Here is a 27,464-nt window from a genome sequence, read left to right as displayed (position 1 = left end):
TTCAGGGAATAGCTGAATGTTATAAAGAAATAATTTTCGATCAATGCACGTTTCTATTCTTCAACGGGCCAAGCGTCAAACTACTTATGAAAGCGTTGTCGGAACTTTTAGATATTTATTTTAGAATACGAAATGATTATACTTTAAATATATTAATTAAAACATTTTTACTTTTAAATATATATACATATAATAAGTATAATCATCTTTGCATAAGTACAATCATTTCTCAAAGTATAATCATCTTTAAATATATTAATTAATAATCATCTTTAAATATATATAATTGAAACATTTTTACTTTTAAATATATGTATATATAAATATATATATATATATATTTTTTTTGAGATGAATGGAACGAAACTTGGATATTTTTCACCCAATAAACTTGTACACTGAAGTATTATACAATGAAATTTGTATGATACATTGAACTCGTGTAAAATAAATACAAGTGTACTCATTGAAACATTATCCACAGAATACAGGAGTGTTTTCATTGAAACGTTATTACTTACTCGAGCACAGTATTTAAAACTCGTGAAATGAAATTTAAGTATCGAACTTAACTTGGATTCCCAAGTATGAAATATATATGTTGAACTTGCTGTCGTCCCTGCTGCTCGCCCGCTTGAATTCTTCACCATGGGGTTTTTGCTTATTTTCCCATTCGATACGAGAAGCCCTGTGGCGCGATCGCCTCGTGGATGGTTCATTTTGCTCGTTTCGATGTTTCGACGTGACGGGAATTCGTGGCTACACGAGAGATCCTGATATAAAAATAATTCATCGGCCAATATTATTTATCGCCGGACGCTCGCTCTGCCTTTGGGATTTTCAACTCGGGATCTCAATCGTCGTGCCAGACCGCCACGGCAATTCTTTCGTGTCGCTTAATTTTATAAAATCGGGGATTTACTGCCTCGCGATTTGTTGCGAAACAGACCTGTTGAAAATTTCAACAGAAACTGCACGAGCGCGATTGTCGCGAAGGAAGGTAAATTATCTTGGTTTGTTTGCGCGTTGAATTTATTTAGGGAAATAATGTGAAAAGTAGACTAGTTCATCGTAAATTTATAATAGTAAACTGGCAGGTTTCCTTTTGTCAGATTTTTCCTAATTCTTTCTTTCTTTCTTGTCTATCAAATCCAAAATTACCCTCGTGTCCACATAATTTACTTCTAACATTTATGTAGTGATACAATTATGGTACAATATATATATATATATATATATATATATATATATATATATGGTACATATTACATGTCACTCTGTCACTCGTAATTTATTTTTAATGGATTGAAAACCATTCTCAGATCTCGCATAAAATCAACACGCTACAAAACTTCCAAAGTAGCTGAAATGACGAATTTATAATTTATAATTTTCCATTGAAACTTTATATATTTGTAACAGCGTGTTTTCAGAGACTCGAGCCTCTAGTAAAATATATAAATGGACGCTTGTATACATTTTACTGTATTATACACTTTTCCATGTTCCTTGCACTTTAATTCCTCACTTAAAGTTAAAAATTTTCCTCTTTAATCGTTGGTGGTTAGAGTGTTAAAGCAATTCAATTCCCTTCGTCGTCCGTTGGTTAAACACCCAAGCGAGAAGGAGCTTGGCCAGAGCAAACCAGCCAAGATCAAAGATCCGTTGAAAGGGCAACCGGCATTGTCGCGTTCCGAAAATTGGCTGAAAGGAGAACGAACGGTCCGACACACAATACGCGGTAGCGCGCGGTCTCGCCGTTAAACGATTGCCATTGAAAATCGTTGGTCGCTTGCCGGCTGGCTGCTGTAGGTCGCGATGACTGGGTAACGCTAAAAATAGTCGTCGAGAACGATGCCGCGGCTATTATTAAGCTCCGATCGATGCCGAGGCAGTTGCGGCGAGTTATTTCGAAGCGGCTGGCGCAAGTAACGGGAAGAAAATGTTCTGCGACCGTGCAGGACGTTTCCTTCTCTCCGCGTACTGACGAAAAAATGGTACTTTTGCAAGGAGAACCGAGTGGAACGTACACGTCCTTGGCGGACGAGGCTTGAATCGATCGATCTCGATCGAAACAACGATGACACGCGACGAAAGAACGATTCTTGTTGGCGTGACGATTTTCTGAGAAACAGTTTTGTTACGTTTTCATCTATTTCAGAGCGAATCGGCAATTCATTTGAAGGATGAAATGTTTCTCGAAACGCACGTGGACCGACGTTGATATACGTTTGCAGTTGTAACGTTGGTTAAAAGATGGAAATCCAGACAAAACTTTAAAGAGAATTCTTAGAAAAAGCGTTGCTATTGCTACTAATAACAGTGTTACCAAATGATTTAAAATCGAATTTAGTTAATTATTAATAATATATCGAACTGTATGTATAAAATTGATAGAAATCTAAGTAGAATTCTTTGAACTTTCAGAAATAAACCACGTTGCCACTGATACTAGTAACAGGCGCTAGCCAAATGGCATAAAATTTAATATACTTGGATTTAATTGATTATTATTCTAACTTTTGTAATAAATACAATAACGCGCAAGTACTTTTGTAACTGTCGTGACATGTAGGATTTACAGAAATTGACACAGAATGAAAAGTAAGAATACCGTATGGCAGCAGTGCATATCTATTAGAGCATCGTAGATGTTCAATTTTTTATCAGACGTTGCCACTACGTAGGTCTAGCATAGTTTGACTTTCAAACGATGCTTATTTTAAGCGTCGACGCTGAGACATTTCCCTCCGCGATATATCGATTTCCCGAAACCCGGCTTCAGCTGCAACAATAATTCTTCCTTTCGCTACGAGATCGATTACTCGCCAACAGCAACAAGCATCGCTCTATGCATTTGTGTTTTCTTCGAGGACGTTAGACTCTCCTTTCTGACCAGTGGCCAATAAAATAAATCATCCAATAAGTCACGAATCAGCCATTAATCTTTCGCGATTTTCTGCAAATTCCATGCATTTCTCTCGAGGATTTACGCGCAACTGTCGTTAACTGTTCTTTTATCACAGTTTCTTTTCATTGCAGTTATCAACTTCTTGCAAACATGAAGAGAACTACCAGATGGAAAAATTCTATTTTATTTTCTGTCCAGATTAAACGAGCCGTCTTTCGAATGTAATTTTAATTACAATACAACGTAGATTCAAACGAACGTTTCATTCCTTAGATCTCTCATTTTAGAACGGATTAAAACCGCGTCTTGTAAAATTTCCACTTCCAAAAGACCAGAAATTAACAACTCGTTCTACAAAACGATTCCAGTTGAGGAACCAAGAGAGCCGGGACATTCGAATTTTGAAAAGCCGTCGCACGTATAAATCGGCGACAGCGCGGTCCGATCGAATGTTATTCTCCCTGGAGGAGGAATAAACTCCGGTTCTATTTCGGTCCATATCCTATAATAGATAATAGGAACGCAGTATCGGCTTATTTATCGGGCGGGCGTATCGATGCTCGCGTGTATTCACAGGCACGCGGTACGAGAGACGAGGTCGGAGCTACGAGGTTGAAGGTTCGACCGTGGGTTTTACGTTCGAACGGCCGCGAAACACAATGCTACGGGACCCGATAAACCGGCCACGGGGATTTATCGGCGCCATATTTAGCCAGAAAATTGGAACGACGCGTCGTCGTGGTAACACAAGGATTCGCATTCGTGGGATTTGTTCTTTCTCAATCCTCTCCATCAGCGTCCCACTTTAATTTCGCCAACGACAAAACACGATTCAATTAGCGTGAAGTAGAATTAAAGTATCTACGAAAGTTCAAACGTGAATCGCACTCCATATTCCATATTTTGAGATGTTATTTTCAATCGTAGATCGGATGAAATGTTTGTATTTATCTATATTTCTACATGAACTTCATTTATAAATCGTTTTATAATTAAAATAAATTGTCGAATTTGTATTGTTCTTGATCTTACCGAAATACGCCAAAATAGTGTATTATTTTATTCTCTGCGATTGTGCGAATTACATTCACCCTTGTATATTTTTTATTAGTCTCGTAGTGTATATTTTTTATTAGTCTCAAATTTTTCCACACACAGTTACACGAACATTTATTAAATCTACTGAATATATATTGAACTTGACATACTTGGAGCAAATTGAGTGGTCACAATAGACACACAGCGTGCTAATACCTTTTACGCAGTCATTCCACGATCATTTAAATACTTTTTTCACAAAAAAAGAAAAAGAAAAAAGAAAAGAAAACACTACAATATAAATATACAAATTTCCCTACAAAAATTCAACCTCACGCACAACAGGTAACAATTGCACCATCTTTCAAGCACCCGGCAAAAATTATGTCAATTGCTGAAACTTTCCAAACTTCTCTCAACGATATTGCGACCGATAAAAACGAAAACGAGAAACGAGAAACGAGGAATGAGCCCGATATCGAGCAAACGAGTTACTGGAGGTGCCGCGAGCGTGTTTCCATCGGACGGTGATTTCCTGGGAGCGGACCGGCAATGATAAATCTCGGGGACCAGGCTGTTTATCGGCCTCGTTCCATTGTGCCTGGTGGCAAAGGCTGCGTTCGTACGAACATCGAGGGGGGCGTGAGGTGTTTGCGTGCAGCAGCACGAGCGCGGCGCTGCGCGGCGTGGCAAATAAGCCTCGCGATACATTCCGGCATTATCCGCCACACCCGTTATCCTACATTATCGTTTCGCCCGGTGGACCTAACGATCCACGCGCACGCGTTTATCGAGCAGCCAGGCCTATTTTTCGATTCGGATAGTCAGCCTTGGAAGCTCACTTTCACCGCCGCGGTTTTTATCATCGACGCCAGATATTACCGCGCGCGTACACACACATACGCACCGATGTACACATCGTCCGCGATACCGTTCGATATTTTACGAGTACAAATAATCGGTGGTGGCCGGGTAGCAAAGGTCGAAATAATCGGCGGATTTGCGGCCGTCAGCGATTAAAGGATCGGCGCGGCGGATATATCCAGCCTCTGCTTCCCTCTACCCTCTATCCGTGCCTCGTACACAGAGATGGGGGGGAAACACCTTGCTGTTGAACCGATAGTTGGAACCACTTGAACCTGCTACAACGCAGTTCGCAGGTAGTTAAAACTAACTAGAGGATTCACCGTCTCTTCAGCGTCTCTTCTGCTGGCCCTCTTGCGCGCGTAGTTTACGAAATTGGCTGACTTCCAGTTCTTCCGAACGCCACCGGATTCAATATCAGATGTGGATGGAAGGATGTTTATAGAGATACGAGAGACGGGGGGGGGGGTGTCTCTGTGTGTTGCAGTGAAAAAAGGATCGATGAGATTTCACGTATCCTGGGAGTATTTGAACACTTACGTACAGAATGAACCTCTTGCGTTGTTCTGTGAAACATTTTGACTGTGGCGAGAACCAATCGGTCAATTTTGAAACAAAGTTCGAAGTGAAATGGACGTCGCAACACTATCGACGATTGAGGCATAAAATCTATCTCTAAAAGATAAAGAAAACCTTCATTTTAATTAAACATTTAAATCTTCAAAAAAATACATTGTTCAATATTCTGTCTAAAATCATGAATTGGTCATTTTGACCATTTTTGGTGGTTTCAATGTTAAAGATGTTTCCATTGAACGTGAGATACGTATCTGCACCAAATCTTGTCAATACAATCGTATAACGAAATTTCAAAATGTTATTATTGTTTAGGCATGATGTCCATGAAAAATATCCACAGGTGTTTACCTTGTTGGATCTGACGCTCTTGCAACAGTCGGTGTGTTAAATTCCGTTTTTATTGATTAATATAAACAACATTCAGCTTGATCGTACGTCTAAAAATACGTATTATAACACAATTCGATGGCACATTTGTAAAGAACTTTGCCGCGCCACTGAAAGCTCCATTTTCCGAGGATTAAATGAAAGGTTACCTGAGAGATAATATATAGCGTTTGATCTACTTCTACCCGAAGTTTAACGAAGTTGGACGTAGTACGACCTTGAAGTACACTTTAATTTAGTCGATTCTATACCACGGTGCTATTACGCTAATATTGTTCGACGACAATAACGACTAATTCCGTTCGAAGGAAGAGGCGTAGCAACGACGATAATTCGATGAATATGTAACGATCATGCTCCCCGGATTCGTAATGGAAAAAATCGAATCGAGGAAAATCCCTTCTTGGCCAGACGATGATTCGTAGTTAATTTGCTAAGAAAACGCGCGAGGGAGGTTCTGAAACGATCGACTCAATTAAGAACAGAGAGGAGCAATGAAATTTATCGTTGTCAGCGGATTCGTAATGATCGTCGTGATCAGCAGAAGACAAAGAGGGAGAGAAAGAGAGAGAGAGAGAGAGAGAGAGAGAGAGAGAGAACGAGGGACAAGGTGGTGCTGCTACTTCACTTACAGATTGCCTTTAATTCAAGTGCGCCTTAATGTTCGTCGCGCCGGAGAGAACAGCCCTAGATCGGAAGAAGCCCCGAACTCGAAGAATCCTATCGCGCTTAATTATTTTCCAATGTTGGGCTGCTCGTTTAATCGGATCTCGACTAATCGTTTCCTCGTTCTTCCCTCGTTCGAGCTGTTCTTCTTTACGGTGTAACACCCGTCCGGCCGTGACGGAGCAGCTCACGATGCGAGAGAACGAGATTGTTCGTTCGTTCGTTCGTTCGTTCGTTCGTTCGTGAAAGCCCATTCAAGAAATTCCGATCGATCGGCACTCGAAGGAAGCGCCAGGAGAATTGCTGGCCTCTGGTCCAACGGAGGCGAATACGCGTTTCCGATTCGATATCAAGACCACGTTCGTTTAACGACCGAACCGCTGCCCTGAGACCGGTACGTTTCTTGGAACTGGCACGCTCTTTTGTCACATGGAGTTTCAGACGGGGCCCCGTCTCTTAAGAAAATTGAGTCTCGAATGATTTTCAAATTTCGAGAGACCCTTGGTTTTCAATGTTATGAGTGTGTAATTTATAAGAATTATTTTTTTTTTTCATTTGTTTGAATTTTCATTTATATATATACTGTCTATTATATACTTATATTATACTTATATTATATATATATGTATACTATTATATATATATATATTATATATATAATATGTACTGTTTATATTATAGCTGTGTAATTTATAAGAATTATTTTTCAGACATGTTTTTATATTATAGCTGTGTATTTTATAAGAATTATTTTTCAGATATGATTTTATATTATAGCTGTGTATTTTATAAGAATTATATTATATATATATAATATTATTAAATAATATTAGTAAATTGAGACAGTAAAATTATAAATTTCTTCTCTATGATTTTGTAATTTTCTGTTCATTATTAGATGAATTTAGAATCTGTGAAATTCACTCGTCAGTTGTTTCGAACTTGTCGATATCATGTCCGACTATATAAGAATAATATTGATAGTTTGTTTAATATAATTATCATAAAATCAAGAAGATCATAAACAAATTTTATAATCCAAGAGTGAGAGAGAGAGAGAGAGAGAGAGAAAGATAGAGTGCGAAGAAACCGTTCATTGCGTAGCATAAACTTCACTCAACAATTTCCTCGAGCTTCACAGAAGAAAGTACGACTCGAGTGGAAAAAGTTGGATAAAGGTGTGTGGTTGTAGGGGAAGATGCAGCGCGCGTACCCACGAGGGCTGACTAAATCTTGGCGAGGGACGAGCGGCTAATTATCTACCGCCGAAGCTTATGAATTTTAATGTCGTAAATTTCTAACTCGATAATCCCAGCTCGTCACACAATTAATTGGAACGATACGTTACCTTCGTCGCCGGAACACTGGTTCCGCGCGAGCGCGCTCTATCCTCCTCCTTCCGCCCCGCGTTAAAAACCGAACGCCGACAGACGAAGAGTTTGAGAGGGGATGAAAGTTACTAACGACGGCTTTTGTGAGCCTGACTCGCTCACGTGCACCGGCAATCGTGGGGCGCATGGATTAAACTACAACCCCCGGAACGGTTTGTCATCCCTCTTACGCGCGAACCAGCGCTGGATTTTATCGACAACACTCCCCCTCCGATCTGCGTACGGGGGATCCACGTATCCCGAATTGGTTTCTTGTTTCACGCGATCGTTCGCGATTGTGTCGTTCGCCTGGCAATCATTGGTTAATTAGATTCGCGCTGCGCGCTCTGATCGAATCGAGGCGGTGTTTCGGAGGTATTTTCGGACGGAAGGGTGGCTGCGAAATAGGGAATCGGTTAATTGATCGTGAGTATGATCGACAGTGGAACTTAACCACCCTATAAGTGCTATAGAAAGGCTGTTTTAATTTCAATATGTATCTAATTATTATCTTTCAAATTTCGTTTGCTCGTCGGAGATAAGAATTGTCAGGTGCTGGATATATTGACATGATAGAATTGATATTTTAAAAATTTAGCGTAATATTTTTAAAAACATTCGTCCGTAGCCTCACGATTTTATTGGATTTAATTCTTCCATGATGTAATTATTTCAGTCCCTCGTTTGATTTTTGATTGAGTAATTTGATATCGAGGTGTTCTTTTCAGTTTTTTAGGAAGTAAAAGAAATAGCAGTTTTAAGAAGTTAAGGGTGCAAATTGAGTTGTAATACAAATCTCTCAATGCTAATCATTTTTTCCCCAATTTTTTCAATCATAATCATGACAGTTGCGTCTCGTTGGAATGATTAATGAAGTTGTAAAATGTTTTATATAAAAATGTTCTTTACTAGTACGTGTTTCAATACTTTTGTTAGCCACTATATAACGACCCGTTGGGGCTGAAAGTGTCAAAAAGATTGAAATATTTCGAACCTCAAAGATTCTAATATATTCGCTCCCCTGCGAAAAATATAAACGTAGATCGACGGACAAGCTGACGTTTTTCTCACGAATTTTTCTATTGTTTCCACAATTAAGATGTCCTTTGTGATGAAAGATTGATCAGTGTATTATTATTCAAACCACAGATTTTCTCCATAGAATCCCAGCAATATCGCTTTGTTGCCGGCGTTGATCGTTGATTTTCAGCAGGAATTCGCGAGACAGAAGTTCGTCGTGGCCGATGAATATTCCGGGCAGCATGCCGGCAAGCCGGAAAGGCGGGTTGAAGATCGCAAGGTCGGTCAGTGCACTCTCGAGTCGTGTATGTACGTGCGATACGACCGATCGTTGACTCCGAATATAGCGTGGAACGAGCATCGTCGACGATCCCCTAACCTCTATTACCAACTCGATGGAATATCGTTTTATTATTTTTACTCTGTAACCAGGTCACTTTCTAATCGCCGTTATTAACGGGCACGGTTTTCATGTGCCGAGCAACAAAGTTTAACTTCGCTGGCTAAATTTGGCTGAGAAACTTTAAGTGCCTCTCGAGAGTGATTTATATCATCCGTCGACGAAAATTAGTTTTGAAACACTCTATAAAACCACATACTATCGCAGGTAACTAACTGAAGGTTTCCTACCTTATTAATAATATAACCTGATCAAATACAGCGGAATTTTGAATATTGAATCTATAAAACAGTGTAAAACTATGTAACACTCTTGCACCTCGACAAATTTGATCGATAGTGTTATATCTACGTACGTGTGTAATACACTGACTTATTGTTCTCGAGAAGCGAGAAAAAAATTGATAGTAGAAAATGTTCTTTCTACTTCTCAATCCTTTCTATGTTAATTGACAAACGCTGTGCAATAATACATAATCGGATATCTCTTTTCCTTTTGCACTTCGTAATAACCGCGTACTCTTTAGAACGGTGTCTCGGCGCGTAATTCGAAGAAGTAATTAAAGCCCGTTGGTTTCGCGAGGGCACTCAAATCCCAACGAAACGATTCAGCCGAACATCGGCCAAAGCTCTGTCAACACGATGGCACTTCTTCTTCAGACGATAATTTTCTCGGCAACGGAGAGACCTTGGCTGGGACGAGCCGAAGAAAAGAGGGTCGATCTTCGTGTCCGGAGGGGTGTAAACCCTCAGTGTTCCGTGTAAAGGGTGGAGAGGGAAGAGGGAGTGAAACGTCGACGGACTACAGTGCAGTTTCGTCTTTCCGGTTGTTTCCCTTCGTCCGTGAAACGAGTAACCCGCTTTTCGAGACACCAGGAACGAGAAGAGAGAAAACGGCGGAGGAACGAAAATCTGCGAGACGCCCCGAGGAAATTTCCTGCCGTCTCTCTGTCTATCCGGCTCTATTCCACAGTTTCTGCAACGTTTTCCGCTCGTTCATTTGCGTCGCCCACTTTCACGCCCCTCTTTTACGCAATCTGTCCGCCACCGCTTCTTCCATTTTTCGAGTAGCATTTACTTTCTTCCTTTCTCTTGCACCTCCCCCTTTTTGACGAAGGTGTTTCCACTTGAAAGAGAATAAAAATTTCGATCTTTTTCTTCATTTTTTCCTTAAAGAATAATATTTCAAGAACCGTAGATGTATCTCGAAGAAACGACTTATTCAAATGGCGTAACCTATTTCTCGCTGCCGCTGATGGGAAAGAAAACAATTTTCAATACTGCTACTCAACTCTTTCGAATTTAATTTTTATTCTGAGGGCCGATTGCTTTTATTCTAAGGATAGACCAACTTCTCAATTTCATTATACGATCCGTTCGTTGTCTTGAAAACTATCCTCTCTGGAAGTTTGACATTTTGTTTCAATCGCGGAACGGATACCTAATTCGCAGCGATAAGTCTTCGATTTGTAAAGAAAGGCGGAAGACACCGGAGACGTGTAGCGTTTGGCGTGGTAAACGAGCGCGAGGAGTTTATGAGAAGAACGGTTCGTGAGATTTCGAGGTACGAAATAGCAGGTTGGGAAAGTTTCGTCCAATTCGTTCTTGGTGGAAAGTTTTATATGCAAAAGTTCGAGAAACTGCTACTATCGCGGAACAAATACTTTGCTCTCCTCCATCGAATTTCTTTTCCAACACTTGCGAATTCTTTTCTCCGCTAATATTACTCTTGGAGTAACAGCAATATAAATCAAGTAAAATTTTATAAATTAAATACAAACGTACCGTTGTTACCTCTGTTCAACACGAGCTAAAGAAATGTTTGCACAGTAATTTACCGATCAATTAATATTTTTAATTTCAGTTGCTTAAATAAGAGAATTCTCCTCCCACTATTTTTTCTTTACATTTCAGTTTCATATATTAAATTAAATTAACAAATAAATTTATTACATGGAATTTAATTTTTAGAGATTAGATCGATAGATGGTAAAAAAAAAATCTGAAATGGTCTCTCTATTAATCGCAAGTTAAACAATTTTCCTCGTCGAATTTAATCTAAATGATCACGAGAACATCTAAAGAAAGACGTCTAAAGAAACTACACATCACAAAACAGCGTCAGACAATAGCAACACTGAAAATCCTGAACGCAATGTGCGAGATGAGAGAACCTCTAAAAACAGAGAGAGGCGCCGCTGTCGAACCAGATCCAACAAGTACCGAGGCAATTAATTATTCCAGGAGAAGTGGAAGCGGGTAGAGCAGCAGAAGCACGTCGCGATATTCCAGAGAATAATCGCGGCACGGTAAGACGGCCCGTGGAAGCGGAGTTACACGCTTCCAGACTTTCTTATCTGAAAATGTCCGTGTAAACTCGTCGGGCGGTGAAGCGTATGCACGACGCTGTGCCAGCCACTCGCTCTGCCCTGGCTCTGGGTATTCCTGCGGCCACGTTGGAATACCAAACATCGGCGCGAACTAAATTGCTATGCAAAGTTTATCTTCAGACGTCAGCCAAAACGGGCGTGTATCGCTCCTTATTTCCTACACGCGGGCCGGCTTTTAAAGTCGACGCGTCGGCCAGACCCCCGGATGACTTCCGCCGCCGCTCTTTGCGCACTTGCAGCGTTACATAAGCGACCGCGATCACTTTCTAACTCCCTCTCTGCGATCGAGTCACGATCCACGGGGATTTTCTCCCCGCCAATCCTGATCTCGAGGCTCTATTCGCTGATTTATGCGTATCGAATATGATCAAGTTTAACCACTTGCGCTTGGCTTGACTGATTGCGGACCATAACGAGTGATCAAAACGTATACGATAATTCGTCGCTTTCTTTCTGAACTCGTCAGCGTATCATTGGATAGAGATTATTGAGATGTAATAATAAATTTATTATTTGTTTTGCCTGGACTGTACTTAAATATACTTAAAACTGAGAAAATATTGCAGTTTTGGGACAAAATTCCAGCGCAAGAGATTAACACGTTCGCGAGTGATGATATTGCTCTTTATGTGTTGTTAATGTCACAATGGTGAAAGAAGTTGTACATGAAAAATTTCAGCAGAAATAGAATATTTCTAAAAATTCTGTTTTCTAATTTTCTAGAAATTGTGGTGTCTATCCTGTGAGGTAAAAAAAGATGGGTAATTGAATTTAACGATTAAATGTCCTTTGGATATACACGGGCAAATATTTTGCAGTTACGATGCTTTCTATAGCTGGTACCGTTTACTTATCCTTCTTCAACAATGTATTATATTATTCTTGCTTCTATTATCGAAGTCTTTCCAATATCAATAACCACGGTCGTATTCCTCAAACCTGAAATTCCTGAAACGAAAGCAGGAAAATAGAATTCCAATTTAACGGCACTCCTCGCCAGCTCGTAGTATTAGCTCGAATTTTGGTTCATCGGACAACTGGCAGAAGTTAATCTCGAATCCCGCAGAAACGGCTGTGAATCCGAGATATCTCCTCCGAGCACTTCGCCTCTATTGTGAACGATTTCACGGTGATTTTTACGCGTTCCTCGGAACACCGGTTGAAAATTCCGCCTTCCCCTCGAGCAGAATGCTAATTACCAAGTCGACCAATAGTCGTTTGGTCCGTTCTTTCAAGAGTTCGCCAGCGCGGATTGGACCGGTGTCGCATGCATTATCAGCTGGTCGTTATCTCGGCTGTTTTTCCAACCGGGCGCTGACGACACGCGAGACAACCATATCCTCGTGCCAAATTACGTTTCACGCCGGTTTCCGTTCGTGAATTCAACCCGCCGGCCTTTCGTCTTTCTCGTTAATTGTTCGACTCGTCGGCGAATTCAACGCGTCGTCGCCTAATTGCCGTCTATTATCGTCTCTTAAACGGGCTTGCGCGCGAAAATCATCTTTTTAGAGGCAAGCAAACGCGGTATACTACTCGTCTCTCTCATCTTTCTTTCCTGCTGTTTTTTTTTTTTTATCTCTGTCTTCACTCTTTTTTGTCGGTTTCTCTATTCTTGAGGAACATGTACTTCATTCTCTTTCTTTTTTTTGGATAACATAGCTTCGTCCGTCTCGTCGAACGGTTAAAAGAGATGTTACGACGCGACGACGCTAATGGGCAAACAGTCTTTTTACATCGCGAGGCAACGTCGGCATTATCTTTTATTTTCGCGCGTTGCTCTTTCGCAACCGATGCCACTTTCGCAACCACGTCTCGCCTGTATGAATAATTCGTGTGTACTGTACGAATAAAATTCACCGTACAATTTGAGGTTTCTGACGTCGTAACGTCACGGTTTTCAAATTTGTTTTATACAAAATGTTAATCCTTTTTTATTTGACGCGGACAATTGGTGTTACAATGGTCGTTTGAACCATTTTGGGTTTCGAGAATGATTATAACAATGATCTACGATATCCAGTTGTAAAGTTTATTAGAATAACGATAATTAAATAAAATTAGAGTCGGATAGTTGGAATAATGATAATTATAAAGTTAATCAGAATAACAATTACAATTTTACCTGCTCAAGCGTCTGATTCGTTTTTGTACCGAGCAGATGTAGCATGGTGAAGTTTTAATTAGCGCTTCGAATAAACTCCTCGCCGATTGAATCCATTTATTTGAATGTAAGCTCCCGTTGCACGAACGAAAAATCATAGATAATATGGAAAATCAATGAATCGTAATTACAATTATCTCCCATAACAGTTCAAAATCAGATAAATGGAGCTGCAATACATGCTCGCCGTATTTTAACAAGCTGTTAAAATTAACAATCTGATTCTACCTTCTTCGTAAAGAGATTGTGAAAAATATATTTCTATCAGCAGTTAATTTAAAAGAATATTCAACGTGGCACGAAAGAATTGAAAGCCTTGGCAGACGCTATATTTTACTATTTATAGTGTTTGGGATTTGGGATTTCACAGTGGCTGCAGTACATGGTAATATACGTTCCATAAAAATCGAGGCCAAGAGCCTTGAACGTGGAATTACATGTACATACATATGTTCCCGTAGTAATACGTCTCTCGTGAGTTAAAGCTGGAAGCCTCTTACGTAATATTTTCATCTTTTCGACATCTTATCTGCTTTGTCGTACATTTTATCTCGGGCGGATATAATGCCGTATAAATATCTCCACTTAATTGTTTCCTCTCATTTACGTATTCCCTCTCGTCAATAAATAACAATCGCAAAATATTATCAAACGAAATTGTTCGCCTGCACACTACCTATCGCTCGTCTCACGTCGATTCGGAAAGAAAAGAGGAAAAAGAAATAGTGATGCGTGTCGTAATTTTTGTGCAAGTCGAAAGCATATCAAACACGACGCGTTAACCATTCACGGTCGAAGGCCAAGATATTCCTGCATCAGCAACGCCTCCGTCCAGATCCATTATTCATTCCCTCCCTCGAGCACGAAACCGAGCGAAACACAAAATTTCGTTAATCGTCGTCGATGTAATTCTATTCGATCCGATTTATATAAAACCTACGCGCGTAGGTTTGTCGGCCGAATATTCCGGCACACTTGATACACGTGTCACATATTTTTCTGGCTAAATAGATGATAGATGTTATTCACTTTTTTTACTAAAATACTTTAGGCAAGATCAACCCCCTAAACATATAAAATATAACTCAAGTGAGAGATTCTTTAATCTAATTTTGAAGATCATATCTTGCATGATATACATTGATGTACATATTGTTGCGTGCCAATCTGACCTCGACGTATAAGAAGCAGATCGGTGGCTTGCTGCCTTTCAATGTTAATGAAAGTCAGTTGGTTCAATGGAGAGTTGTTTTGGGGTTGGATTGGTATGATTGAGGAATGTAGATTGTCATAAGAGAGAGCTTGAATTCGTAAAATGATTTGAGTGAGTTTGATAGTCGAACCGTGAACTGTCGTACGTTGATGGGTTGCTCCGGAACTTCTTTCTCCTGCCGTGGAGGAAATAGTGGATCTGAAAGTTTTATTCTTGGCTCGATGAATTTATTTTTCGCATCTCTTTTTTCGAGTTCGTTTGTGATGGGGACCATTGCAATGAAGAAACTCACCGAGCCTTGGGCCGAACACATATACATACATCAAACAGATATGTTCACTTAAATATAGATCGATTATAGATTCGATTATAGATCTTCAAAGGCTATTGATAACAGCAGTGTAAATAAAGAAGTGCATGACAAAAGTTTTTAGCAGATAACGTTAAATAATTATGCCCGAAATTAATAAACAAATGAACGAGTAATCGAGCATTATTAATATTCATGATGAATTAATTTATCAAGACTCATGACCATTCTGAATACAAATCTTTTTTACATATAACGTACAGTTGTTTCAAAATCGAAACTGATATGTCATAACTCCGAAATCTGTTCCATATTTTAGAGCGATTGAGATATCTTCATACATATGTGGTTTCTAACCACATCCTAAACGTTTCCACACATTTAATGAAAATATCAAGTATTCACCACAGAACTCTCTCGAATGTCGCAGGTGTAAAGTTACTTCTTGTTTCGATGTCAATTTGCCAGACCATTTATGTCCGATTTATATTATAAAAAAACAGCAAACGATTAATATTTTTAGTTAGATTCGCAACTTTTATGACGAAAGAACGTTAATCATTTACTTTCCACAATAACTGGCCCCTACAATAATCATCTGACAAATGGAAATTACACAAGAAAATCAACTGTCTAAATACTTGTGGACGGTGGTGTGTACATTCTGTCGAAAAGCGAGAAGCAAGATCAGACGAAAGTGAATGTCGGGCAATTATCAGACTGATAACCGGCCGTTAATTAAGCCGAGACGTTCCATTACACACGGACATATCGCGTTAAGCATTTTAACGACGCGAGTATCCACCGAATTAATAGCCCCTTAAAATTCGAGTATGTTGTTCCTCGACTGGTGATTGATTCGGTTACGGTCTCGTTATCCGAGTCTCGGTTGTCTCTAATTGCCGTCGTCGGGCAAGTGTTGCTCTCTTTCTCGTTTCTGTTCCGTCAGCGAAACGCGGCCGCGACCAATGACACCAACGTTCGTGCCGTTTTGCAAAACAATATCGAGAATCCGCCTAATTGAACGTCCTGGCAATTCGCATTCGCGTCCCTCCGCGTCATAATGGATTATATTATCCGGCTTAATCCGGCGAAAAGTTGTATATACGGCGCTCCGTGCTCGGCGTAGGATTACCGTAAATCTCACCGCGGAGAAATCGAGGAAATTCCGCGAGAGAAGTCTGCGATGTTGTGTAGCTTGTTGCCAGGAATTGACTCGTTCGGATTGTACCGATTCATTTTCTTGGATTCTACGCTCGAACATCGATCTAAGACACACTTTTTTTTTTTACTGAATCATCGATCTAACACAAGTTTTGTTTTTTTTTTTTTTTTGTTTGGAATGAATTGATAGTGAAGACAATATGTTATATGTTGTACAGATTGTCGTGGTTCGTATGTCCAGTGTGCAATTTGTGGAATAAAGAATGCTGCACTGGATTTAAGCAATTCGTTCTCTTATTTTAGACTGTCATTTCATTTTATTTATTTCACACATCTAGAGTATCGGTCCGTTTCCTTCATTTTGTGTTATTTATATTTCTTATCTAATCTTGTTTATCCCTCAAAATACCACGTTTTCTTCAAATACAAAAATAAATTTACACTTTCGATAGAATATTCTTCGCGTCTCCGTGTTAATTTGACAAGAGGATCAAGTAAGAAGATAAAGCTAAAGAAAGATAAAGTAAGGAAAAAAAGATGGTCTGAACGATCATCTGTTGAGAAATCAACATTTTACGAGGGAATAACGAGTCAACGCATCATTGGAAAATTGGATGATTTTCAAAGTTTCTTTAAATTAACTCATTTTGCGCGCTGAAGATTTTCCATTGACGAGTTAACTCGTCGTATCCGGTTATGAGATGAAGGATGTAGGATTGGAAAATGAGATTGCAAGCATTGTTCAATAAAGAAACTATTGATACGATCAAATGTAAAGATCTTATCGGCGATGTAGGCTCCATACGTAGATAATAATAGCGTTCCCACGCGTGTCCGTGAGAGAATTGTTTTTTTTTTTCTTTTTTTTTTAATAAATCGCTTTCTCTTGTGTTCCAGGTAAATTCACGTTGGATTACCAGTTGCTTTCTATGAATCGGGCCTGCATCAGTTTCGGGTAATGCATTAATAATCATTGGCTCGTTAGTAATTTAACAACTCTCCAAATAATTGGAGAATCGTTCTCTTGCACAACGCGGATTTGCATTACGCGAATTGTTCGAACAATTGTTCCGTATCAATGCAATAAATATCATAGAATTCTCCAATTGTTTCGAATAACGTAGCAAATAGTATGTAAAATATGCGTCTCTTGACAGAAATGAGGAATAAGCTAAAGTCAGATTAGACTATCGATCTATTAATCCGTTGCCAATGCGTGATATATTTATGTAAATTTATATTTTCACGAGTAGGTATCGTTAAAAAATTGGAATTCAGATAGAAAATGATTTTACAGCCCGTGGACATTGAATTAGAATCGACTGAGTTTCTCGTATTTGTAGGATTAATTGTTTCGAAGGGTTTGAACGAAGTTTAATTTCAAGTTTCGTCAATTTATTGTTAGATGTTCGTCTTTTATATGCCTAGTGTACACGACATCTTATTATTATATTATTGAGTATTTATTCTGAGAATGATAGAATTTTCGTATATTGTGAGTTTAAATTACAGGGAATATGCAATTGTGAGGCTGCTCCCTCTTAATCGTTAAAATTGTGCGGTTCTATAAAGAAAAATTGAGAAATTTTGTTAACGTTTGTGTAAATGTGTGTAGTACTATGTATTGTACTTCACACTTGCACAACATTTCAAGTTAATAAAATCTGTCATTAAACTACAGTTTAGACTCTTCAATTTTACAAAAAAAAAAAAATTATAAGAACATGAAAAATTACGAGCGATCTTGATTCAATGACCAGAAACCACAACGTATGTGTTACGTTTTAAACATTTTATACATATCGCTTCGTTTCTGCCTTTTCCAAATTTCTGCAAATAAAAATTCGCAGACCGGTAATTGAACGATTTCCTCGAATTCGAAATGGCTCAATTGTCCGCGCAAAGACCATGAAAAGAGGGGAGTAAAGAACGCAAAGAACTGGAAGAAGTTCTGTTAATTGCATTGGTTACGGTCTCGTTGTCTCTTTCTTCTTTAAGCCATCGATTGGTCATCGGGATCGGGGACGAGGCTGATTATTTCGATGCAAATCGTTGGAAATGATTTATTCGCGGACGGATGAAAGGAAGCTGCGCGCTCCAGCCGTGAAAGAGGTAGATATATATACAAGAGAGAGGCGGAAAATCGAGGGAAGCCGGAGAAGCGAAGAAGGAACGGCCGAGTGCAAGATTAAACCGAGTGCAAATATTTAATTAAATCCGACGAGCGCGCATGCCTGGCGGCGGCAGTTTACGGCCACCGTCGCGTAATTTCTTCTCTCGGTGCTCGCAGTGAAAGTGAATGCGCCTCGATGCAATCTGCTTTCGAATGAATCGAGAGTGCGTAAAGAAAGTGTCGTTCTTCGTACACCGATTCTCCCTTCTTGCCTCCATGAGTTTCTTTAAACCGTTCAAATTCGTTTCTTCGAATTGTCCGAGTGATTTTTTCCCCCTTCGGGTATTTGAAAATGTACATTAAGTATTAACAAGCAATGGATACCACGCATTTTGTCCTCCAGAAAGGAATTTTCAAAATAATCGTCGTCGTTTGACTATCTCTCCGTTTGATCTCTGGGTGAAATATCTGAGTTTCTAAAATGAAGGAAGAAAAACAACTTGTTCATAAACTTTCCAAAGTGCTCGATGTCATCATCAAGATGTCAAAATTGTACAACCTCAGTTTACAAAACTTCATAACGCATATATATCCTAGATAAAAACGTACAAAAAGGCTATTTTAGAATTAAAAGGAAATATAGAACAATCAGGCACAATTTGCTTCACAATGTATTGCTTGATGCAGCTAGAAAAGAATACACGATGGGCAAGTAGACAAAGAAATAGCTGCCAACATGAATTTTCAGAATGCAAATCAGGAATATTGATATAAATTAGTAGATTGCATTTACTAATATATACGTGCTTCCATAGCTTCTTTTTTTTATTGTAATGTAACATCTTATCAAAATTAAACGTATCGTTGGTTTCGGGTGATGGAAAAGAGATGACGAAACTCCTCGCGTCTGGAAATACTCCGCTTTGAGAATGTCGCTCCAAGACTAGACTCGTTTCTGTGCGAGATTCGAGCACGGTCCGCTTGATTCGAGTAGAACTCACTGGGATCCTATGACGTCTAGAAGCTCTCGCCGTAGTCTAGCAGACAATAGTCGGAGTGGCGGTAAACTTTTCGAGGGAATCGCAAGTAACTGGAAGTTCAGTTCGCGCCGGGGTGGATGTTTCACCGGGCGGAGGAAGAAATCGTCGCGTTTAAATCTCGCGGCGCGCGGACGTTTGCTGGGTCACGCAATTTGAAAGTTAGATTGCTTAAAGCGCTGTTTGAGGTTAGTCAAAAGAGCACACCGGGTTATCTACCGTCGTTGCTCGTTGAAATTTAATCAACGAAGAGGGAGGGTCTACTTTTGTTGATGGATCGTCAATCTTACCGATCCTCCAGACAGTTCAATCGAAGAGTGCTTGTAGAAAATACTGCGAGTGTAACGTTAAAAATTTTTTCAGCAGACAGTCAGCTTTAAATTTACAAAATTGTTGATTCGTTCTTGGTTACTAAATGTAACTAAGAATTTAATTACGAAATTTCGCATATTTTTTGAACTAATGTACTTGATTTTATGAAAGCGAAAATTTTGTTATCTTTATTTCTCTGTTATAGAGAAAATTCCTAAAACGTAATTTCTCTAAAATAATGTTCTTTTTTATTTTCAAGTAAAAGACGCTGGAAAATTAATTTCGACTGAAAAATTTAATATTTCTTGCACTTACAGTGTTTTCTTACAATTAAGGTTTCTCTACAATGAGAGAAAGTAGTAGTTTCTCTACGTTGGACTTTATTTATGTCACAATATATAAAAAAATATTTCTTTATGAAAAATTTTCAAACTGATCTTGAAATATCAGTGAAGGATTCGGTGAAAACCAACGGAATATCGATTAAGAATGAATAACATTCGAGTGACGGCGTATATTTTACGAAGTTTATCGATCGAGGGGGGAAACCTGGCAGGAACCGGCGCAAGGAGGAACATCCCTCCTTAATCCCCGGCCCAGGATTCTAATATCCATTAGTCCACTTGACGTCCAGCTAATCTATCTCACGGTCGTTTTCTCGATTTGCATAGCTCGCTGGCTTTCTTCCGCGGCAGACCTCGTTTGTCTCGTTCCGAGAAAACTGCGATTCGATCGTACATCACTAGTTTCGATATTTCTCCAGCCAACGATAACTGACCTAGCTCGCATAATATGAGAAATATAGCTCATCGAAGACGAATAGTATCTCCTTGCTACGTACTTGTGTCGTCCAGGTTTGTCAGAAATTGCTAACGAAAAAGTGACAATCCTCTTCCCAGAGAATTTGTTACGCTCCTCACTCCGTGGCTAAATTCTTTTTTTTGTTACAACGTTTTCCTAGACATCTGCTGGGATTTCTCAAGTTCATTGGAGACTCGGTCATAGATCATGGAAAGCTAAATTCTAACGGGTTCTTCGATTTTCACTAATGATCCTACGAGTTTCAGTACTGTTAACAAATATTTGCGTAGATTGCCAATATCCTATACGATAAATCATGACAGTTGCACAAGGCAAGCTGGTTAATTAATTATATGTAATACTTATTTAACTTATTTACTTTTGGCAAAGTAAAATACAAATAAAGAAAGACGTACAATGTTCAAAATGCTGAATTATTATTGAATAGAGTTACGTGCCTATTTATTTATGATTTTCGCTTGATTTTGGAAGGAAAGTACTAAATCGCAGAGAAAATCTGGTTAGCAACGGGTAGCAGGGAAAATTAGTGTTATTACAGCTTGAATAAAGGATATTTTCTGAGAGTTCTAAGTGAAGTATTAAAACTGTAAGGGCCAATGACGTTACTGCAGTGTCAGGTGTTTTTCAACAATTGTAAATTCCTAGGAGAATCTTGCTCTTAGCAAAAATTACTTTCGAAAGTGGACGGTCGTTACAGCGTTAAGCTTCATAAATTCGAGAACTTCAGACGTACTGTAATTGTTTATTATTTTACGATCAGCTTTCGAAATAGGTTTGTCGATTGTACAAGGTAACATAAAAAACACGTAACATAACAATTTGTATTTTTGGATTTTTCTTTTTATCTAGTCTAGATGCGAATATCTGAAGCTAACTATAAGCGCGGGATAAATGGCTTTCAATTATCGTACGAATCTTCATACAGACAAATTGTCGCGATTTCACACTCGAATCAGCAGAGGAAGGTGTTCAGAACGTGTACAGACGTTTTCTATTATTCCCTGAAAACTTGTCCTTGGAGATATTACACAGCCAAATCCAAGCGGCACGGAGACGAAAGTTGAGAAATCCTAGACGGTCGATGACTCCCTGCGGAACGCTCGAGGCACTCATATTTGTCGGTGATTCGAGCGATCGGATTCTCTTCTCTCGGCTGCCTCTTCTCTCCATCTCTTTCGCCCTTTGTTCTCCCTGTTTCGAGCTGTTTGCCGCGATTCTATTCGCCTGACGCTCGAAATTTCGCATACTCAGCAGCCTCGAGGAGAGGAACGAATGAAAATCGAGCAGAGGGGTGGAGGGAGAGAATAAGGAAATTCGGGAGAAAAGAGGATGAAATTGTTTCAAACGGGATGCGGTGAAGGGACTTGGAATAAGTAGAATCGCGCTGGGACTCCTAAGACTCGGAACGGATTGTCTAAGCTGGCAGAAAAAATTGATCCCCTTTCTTCATGATCACGTTTCAAGTTCAACGTTCCCCTCCTCCCGGCTTTCTTTTACGATCACGTTGTTGATTGATTCAATCTCTGCGTTATTGAGAAACTAGGGTAAATTTTCTTACAACTACTATCGTAAGTTTGCAGTACAGTTTTTTTTTTTTGTATGATTTATTTGGATATCTCTGATGTCATTTATAATATCCTATAATACCCTTTATAATACTAATAGTACTCTAATTTAACTACATATTCATACATCCGTAATTTGTAAACTTTATCTCATAAGACTATTGTGTTTCAACAATACAAAGTTGCAAAATTTATCTTCTAAACAATTATTTACCTTACTTATAACAATTATCGGATTTTTATGCGTTTGTGAAAAGCTTGGGGTTGCAAAAACGTGTACAACGCAATATGCAAAAATACGTAGAACAGTTGTACAATAGGTAAAAATAATTTTCCACTTTGATTCTTTAATTATTTTTATAAATGTGCAAAATTGAACAAATGTTAAGAATTATTGTTTCTATATCTTATTTATAACAATTGATTTAGGTATCATAGTGGAGCAGATAACTATGACTAACTAATAATCTTATAAACGTAATAAACGAAATTCTGGTTACAGAGGATTAATTAAAAAATTGCCTCAGTATTCGGAGTATCATCTCTTTCGTTTTTACACTTCAAATATGAAGAATTAATTAAAATCTGCAAAAAAATTCCAATATCCCGTCTGTCTGCATGACTGACATCCTATTACTATCAATTTCATTGATTCCGGTCAGATAAATGTTGGTCCTTTTACCGACAATGTCGTTTGTCCGACTATGTCGTCTTTTTCTACTTACACAGTCGCGTATCTTTCACCGACGATGGCTTCAGTCTGACCGTATTATCCTTTTCTACTTTCATGATCGTCGTTGATATTAGAACTGTGTTTTCGTTTTTAAACAATTAATTGTTGCATTTGCATTGCGTCTTCTTGCCGAAATCAAAATCTTAATTCGATGATCAAATTCATTCTTTTACGTTATTCTAGCAGAGTAAGTGAAATAGCAGTTACACGAAAGTTGATATAAAATATAGGAAATAATTTACGTGAATTTCAAGTATTTAAAGAAGAAACAAGAATTCTAAACTATGTTCTTTTAAATAAATGTAAGAAATCTTTCCAATATTTTACAAGCATTCTAATCCTATCAAAATCGAATGAATTACGACTCACGAAACGTCCAGAATCTTTCTTCCCCTGTTTTAATTATTTATTATTCGACAGATACGTCTTCTGTGACTAATTGTGTACAGCTGTCCATTTTAGTAAACATCTCCTGTAGAAAATCTGCGGACGTTCCACGGTTCTTTGCCAAGAAATGGTCGGAGAAGCTAGCATTAAGACAACAAAATCTCACCCGGAGTAATCGCTAAAGCAAAGATACTCGCATACGAGCTGATCAAACACAACGAAGCACACTTTGTATAAACGATAAACTTCATATGCAAATACTCCCATTCTCCTCTTTCACTAAATAGACAGTACCAACTTTCTCTCTCTCTCTCTCTCTCTCTCTCTCTCTCTCTCTCGTTCTCTCTCGTCTTCGCTCTTCGTTCCATTTCTCGAATCTGCGCGAGCTTCTCAGCCTTGAATCATCCGAACGGATTGTTTCAAAACCGGGATAGAATCGCGATTTTCGAGACCGATTGGTCAGTGCTTCGCGCCCCAGTGAAAAACGAAGAGAATGAAAGGGAACGAGGGAACATCTGGCTGCGTGGGACCAACCAGACGAATGCACAAAGTAAAATGGCACGCGCAACAGGGCAAGACGCGAGGCGAGGCGCCGCTAAATGGGTGAGGCATTGTTTTCCGCTCGGCCTTGAATCTAATTATTCCGCTGGAAGCCGGCTTTTGCACAGAGTCGGCGGTTGTATCCGTTGTGCGCGTCATTTCTGCATAGTCAGGATGCCAAACCCCTTTTGTTGCTGACGCGGATGATCGGTTTGTTAAGCGATGATGCATTACATTTTCGTGCGATGATTCGAAGGAGGACGGGCTCTGATTGTTAGATTTACAATTTAGAAAAGCTTGATAGCTGGAAAATTGGGGAAATGTTGAAACTTAATTACCATAGATGTAGCTCGTCTGATACTAATTACGAAACGATTCTTTTTTCCTGCTGAGAAAGGTCCTAAGGATAGAAACTAGGAAAAATAATACTCTGGAAGAATCGAAATTATAACTGAGTTATAGTACGTATCTATTGATAATCTTAATTTATGGCGTTATTTCGATTCTCATAACTTTGAATCCTCTACTATGTATCTACGTAAATAACCCTCGATTAACATTCTGATGCAACTCAACATAATATAATATAATAATATGATAATTCAGTGTAACATACAGTAACATAGTATAAGACAATTATAAAATACTTATCCTTATACCATTTTTTATTCTAATCATTGGCAGATAATATTTCATAATAGATATTTAAAATACTCTGTTCTAGTCTCATTTTCGGAATTGTCAAACCATTCGAACTCTTCTGACATTCTTCAGAGGCATGTTGACAAAGTTTCCTTTCTTTACTTTTTCTTTTGAACCATCTTAATATCTCAGCGCCTAAAACGCCAGGGTTTTTACGCTGACCGCGTTTCCGATGCGCAATTCGCGAACGCCAATTATAAGCAACGGACGTTGATGACAAGCGTCGTTTCACGTACGATTTACGCGCAGTGGTTCCACGGTTCACGTTTTACGACGCTCGGCCAGCCACCAGCTCCAATGAATTTCCCCCGTTTCATCAGAGGCACATTTATCAAGCGTTCTTCGAGAATCATTCTCCGCCGTGTTGACTCCGGGACCTCGTTATTCTCGTCGATTGTTTCCTTGGCAAGTCATGCCTTTAACTGCGATCGTCCCTTCTGCGTTTGTTCCATCACGAACAAAAGTAGAGATTACTAAGCTAGAAGTTCTGTTTCTTTTTTCTTTTTTCTTTTTTTTAAGTCAGTTAAAACGTCAGTTAAAAAAATGATCGACATATAGCTTATTTGAATGTACATCACAACATTATAGACACGCTCTGAATTTTTGCACATTTGAAACTCGCATCTTTAGAAATTCGTGATTTAATAATAAAATAAGAAAAATTGTTAAAAATGTTCTACGAAAGTTTATACACAAGCTTCACGTCCCAAGCATTGTGTCTTATAAATATAATACTACGAGCAAAAATACTTAAATTTATAAAGTCCCAAAGGAGAAGGATCGATCTGTCGCGTTGTTTACGTTAAGTAATCGACGATAACCACGATCGTTTACCAAGGCACGAATATTCTGGAAAATCGGTGATAAATTACCATAAAGCGGGAGCTCGTCGGCGCTGCATTTAATAAGTAAATCCGTGTAGTTCATGAAGAATTCATGAAGGCGTCGTTACGCCACAGAAACGCGCTCGCGTCTGCATCCGCGCGAGGATGAATCGCCGCCGCGCGAATCGTTGATTCGGACTTTTACGAAAATTTCGTCGTACCGTAATTCTTTGCGCGATTGCGTTTATTTGTACGCCTGTAATAATCGTAAATTTCCCTTTACTCGTGAGAGAGAGAAAGAGAGAGAGAGAGAGTCAAGAGATCTCCATAACGGCGTGGCTCGTTCTCGACGAACCTTACGTAGTCAGCATAATTTTTAGTAATGGTACGTACATTTATTTATCGACTTATCTGTTCTTGTAGAGAGATATTTTTCGGTCGAAGAGCTGCTTTTGTTCGTCACTAGTTCACGAAAGTACTTTGAACGTTTCTAGAAAACTTTACTACAAATGGCGTGTATTGTACAACGTTACACGAAGGTAAACTTGGAAAATTTGTAGAAAATTTCAAGACAACTTTCTCCTGTTCATATTGCGATGTGTGTTGATATTTTAAAATTACTACTAGTGATCAAACTTGAAACCGATCTGAAGATTGGTACGTGAAAATGAGGAGATTTATTTGAAACATATGTTTAATGAACAGTGAGTATTTCTGTAATCTCTGTGATATATAATGTCTTAAATCTTTCCAATCTTGTAAATTTGCCAACATAATCGTAAATGTTTTGTATAGCAATTTTACACTTTAAAAATTCCTGTAGATATATAAAACTGGCTACATATGTTTAAATATTTTCGTGATCTTCGGCTTTAGAGCTCTCATGTCGATAGAGGGTGGACGATAATTATACAACAGATTTATAAAATAGTCTAATTACATTCGTAAAGGATATGTCCGCGCTTTTAAACACATTCGTGATGCTTTAGCCTGAAGTAGTCCGATTGTTCAATTGGCGAAAAGTTTCGAAAAAAGGATCGCGATGATGGAACGCAGTAAAGGGAGATTATAAAGAAATACGCGAGGCTGCATCAAGTTGTAGCATTTAATTTGAAACGGTGATCCCGGCTCGTTGGTTCTTTACACTCACTTTTCATTCTTGCTTGTTTATTTCGCCTCTTTTATATTCCGAGTCCGCGCTTCATCTCGTTGACCTCTCTGAAGCTTCTCATTATCTGGCAACAAAATTGCACCGACGTAAGTAAACGTATACCTTCTCGTAACCCAAAACTTTACATCGGTTTTCCGGACGTGCTCGCGCCGCTTTCCTCCTTTATTTTAACCGGTACACGCGACGAGAGCTTCGCTCTAGCATTCATAATATCGCCACATTCATTTTTCAAGAACTCTTCTGAGGCAACGTCGCATATGTACACACGACGGAGAAGAAACTGGTACCAAAATCCAAATTTTTCAACGCGCCGCTCGTTAGGCAAATAGTCCACTTCTCGAAAATTTATGATTAATTCTACGAGTGGAGTAAACGGCCACTCATGGAGAAATGAAGATGAAAGGTGTACACAACGCAGAGAGAGAAATTTTTATGCATTTCGTGCATTTCAGAAACATCGCTTAAATCTTTCAAAACGTTCCTCTGTTAATTTGTAAAATTCGTACGAGAAGTTGAAAAGTTGGTGTGCTTGATTATTCTAAAATGTTCTTTTCCTTTTAATTTCAAAGTTTCGCTCACTCCGAACGAGAAGTTACTTTGATCTTTATGCCGAATAATATTTGCTGATAGTCAGGATCTCTATACTTTGGATACTTTATACATTTGTATATTATTGTGTATCATTGGCTTTTCGAATTTCACGTAACGGGCAATGCAGAAGCGAGTGGAATCGAGTCGGACGACTCTAAGCGGTAAAGAAACATCAGTGAAAAATGTCACGAAACC

The 27,464-nt window shown here is 38.9% G+C and overlaps 1 protein-coding gene across 4 annotated transcripts in view; it reads left to right on the top strand.

Annotated features, from left to right (window-relative positions):
- The window catches only part of LOC122532646 (mucin-5AC-like), a 202,778-nt gene that overhangs the window by 139,273 nt on the left and 36,041 nt on the right, over nucleotides 1-27,464 (top strand). Inside the window, exon 3 of one of the 4 annotated variants that reach the window (XM_043661618.1) lies at nucleotides 17,370-17,427. The exons of the other annotated variants lie outside the window; for them this stretch is intronic. The gene's annotated coding sequence lies outside the window, so the exon portion shown is untranslated. The remainder of the gene's footprint in view (nucleotides 1-17,369; nucleotides 17,428-27,464) is intronic. 4 annotated transcript variants of the gene reach the window in all.

This window comes from Frieseomelitta varia, unplaced genomic scaffold (assembly GCF_011392965.1).
Source record: "Frieseomelitta varia isolate USP_RPSP 00005682 unplaced genomic scaffold, Fvar_1.2 scaffold_462, whole genome shotgun sequence".
NCBI lineage: Eukaryota > Metazoa > Arthropoda > Insecta > Hymenoptera > Apidae > Frieseomelitta > Frieseomelitta varia.
This window is presented reverse-complemented; position numbering and strand designations above follow the sequence as displayed.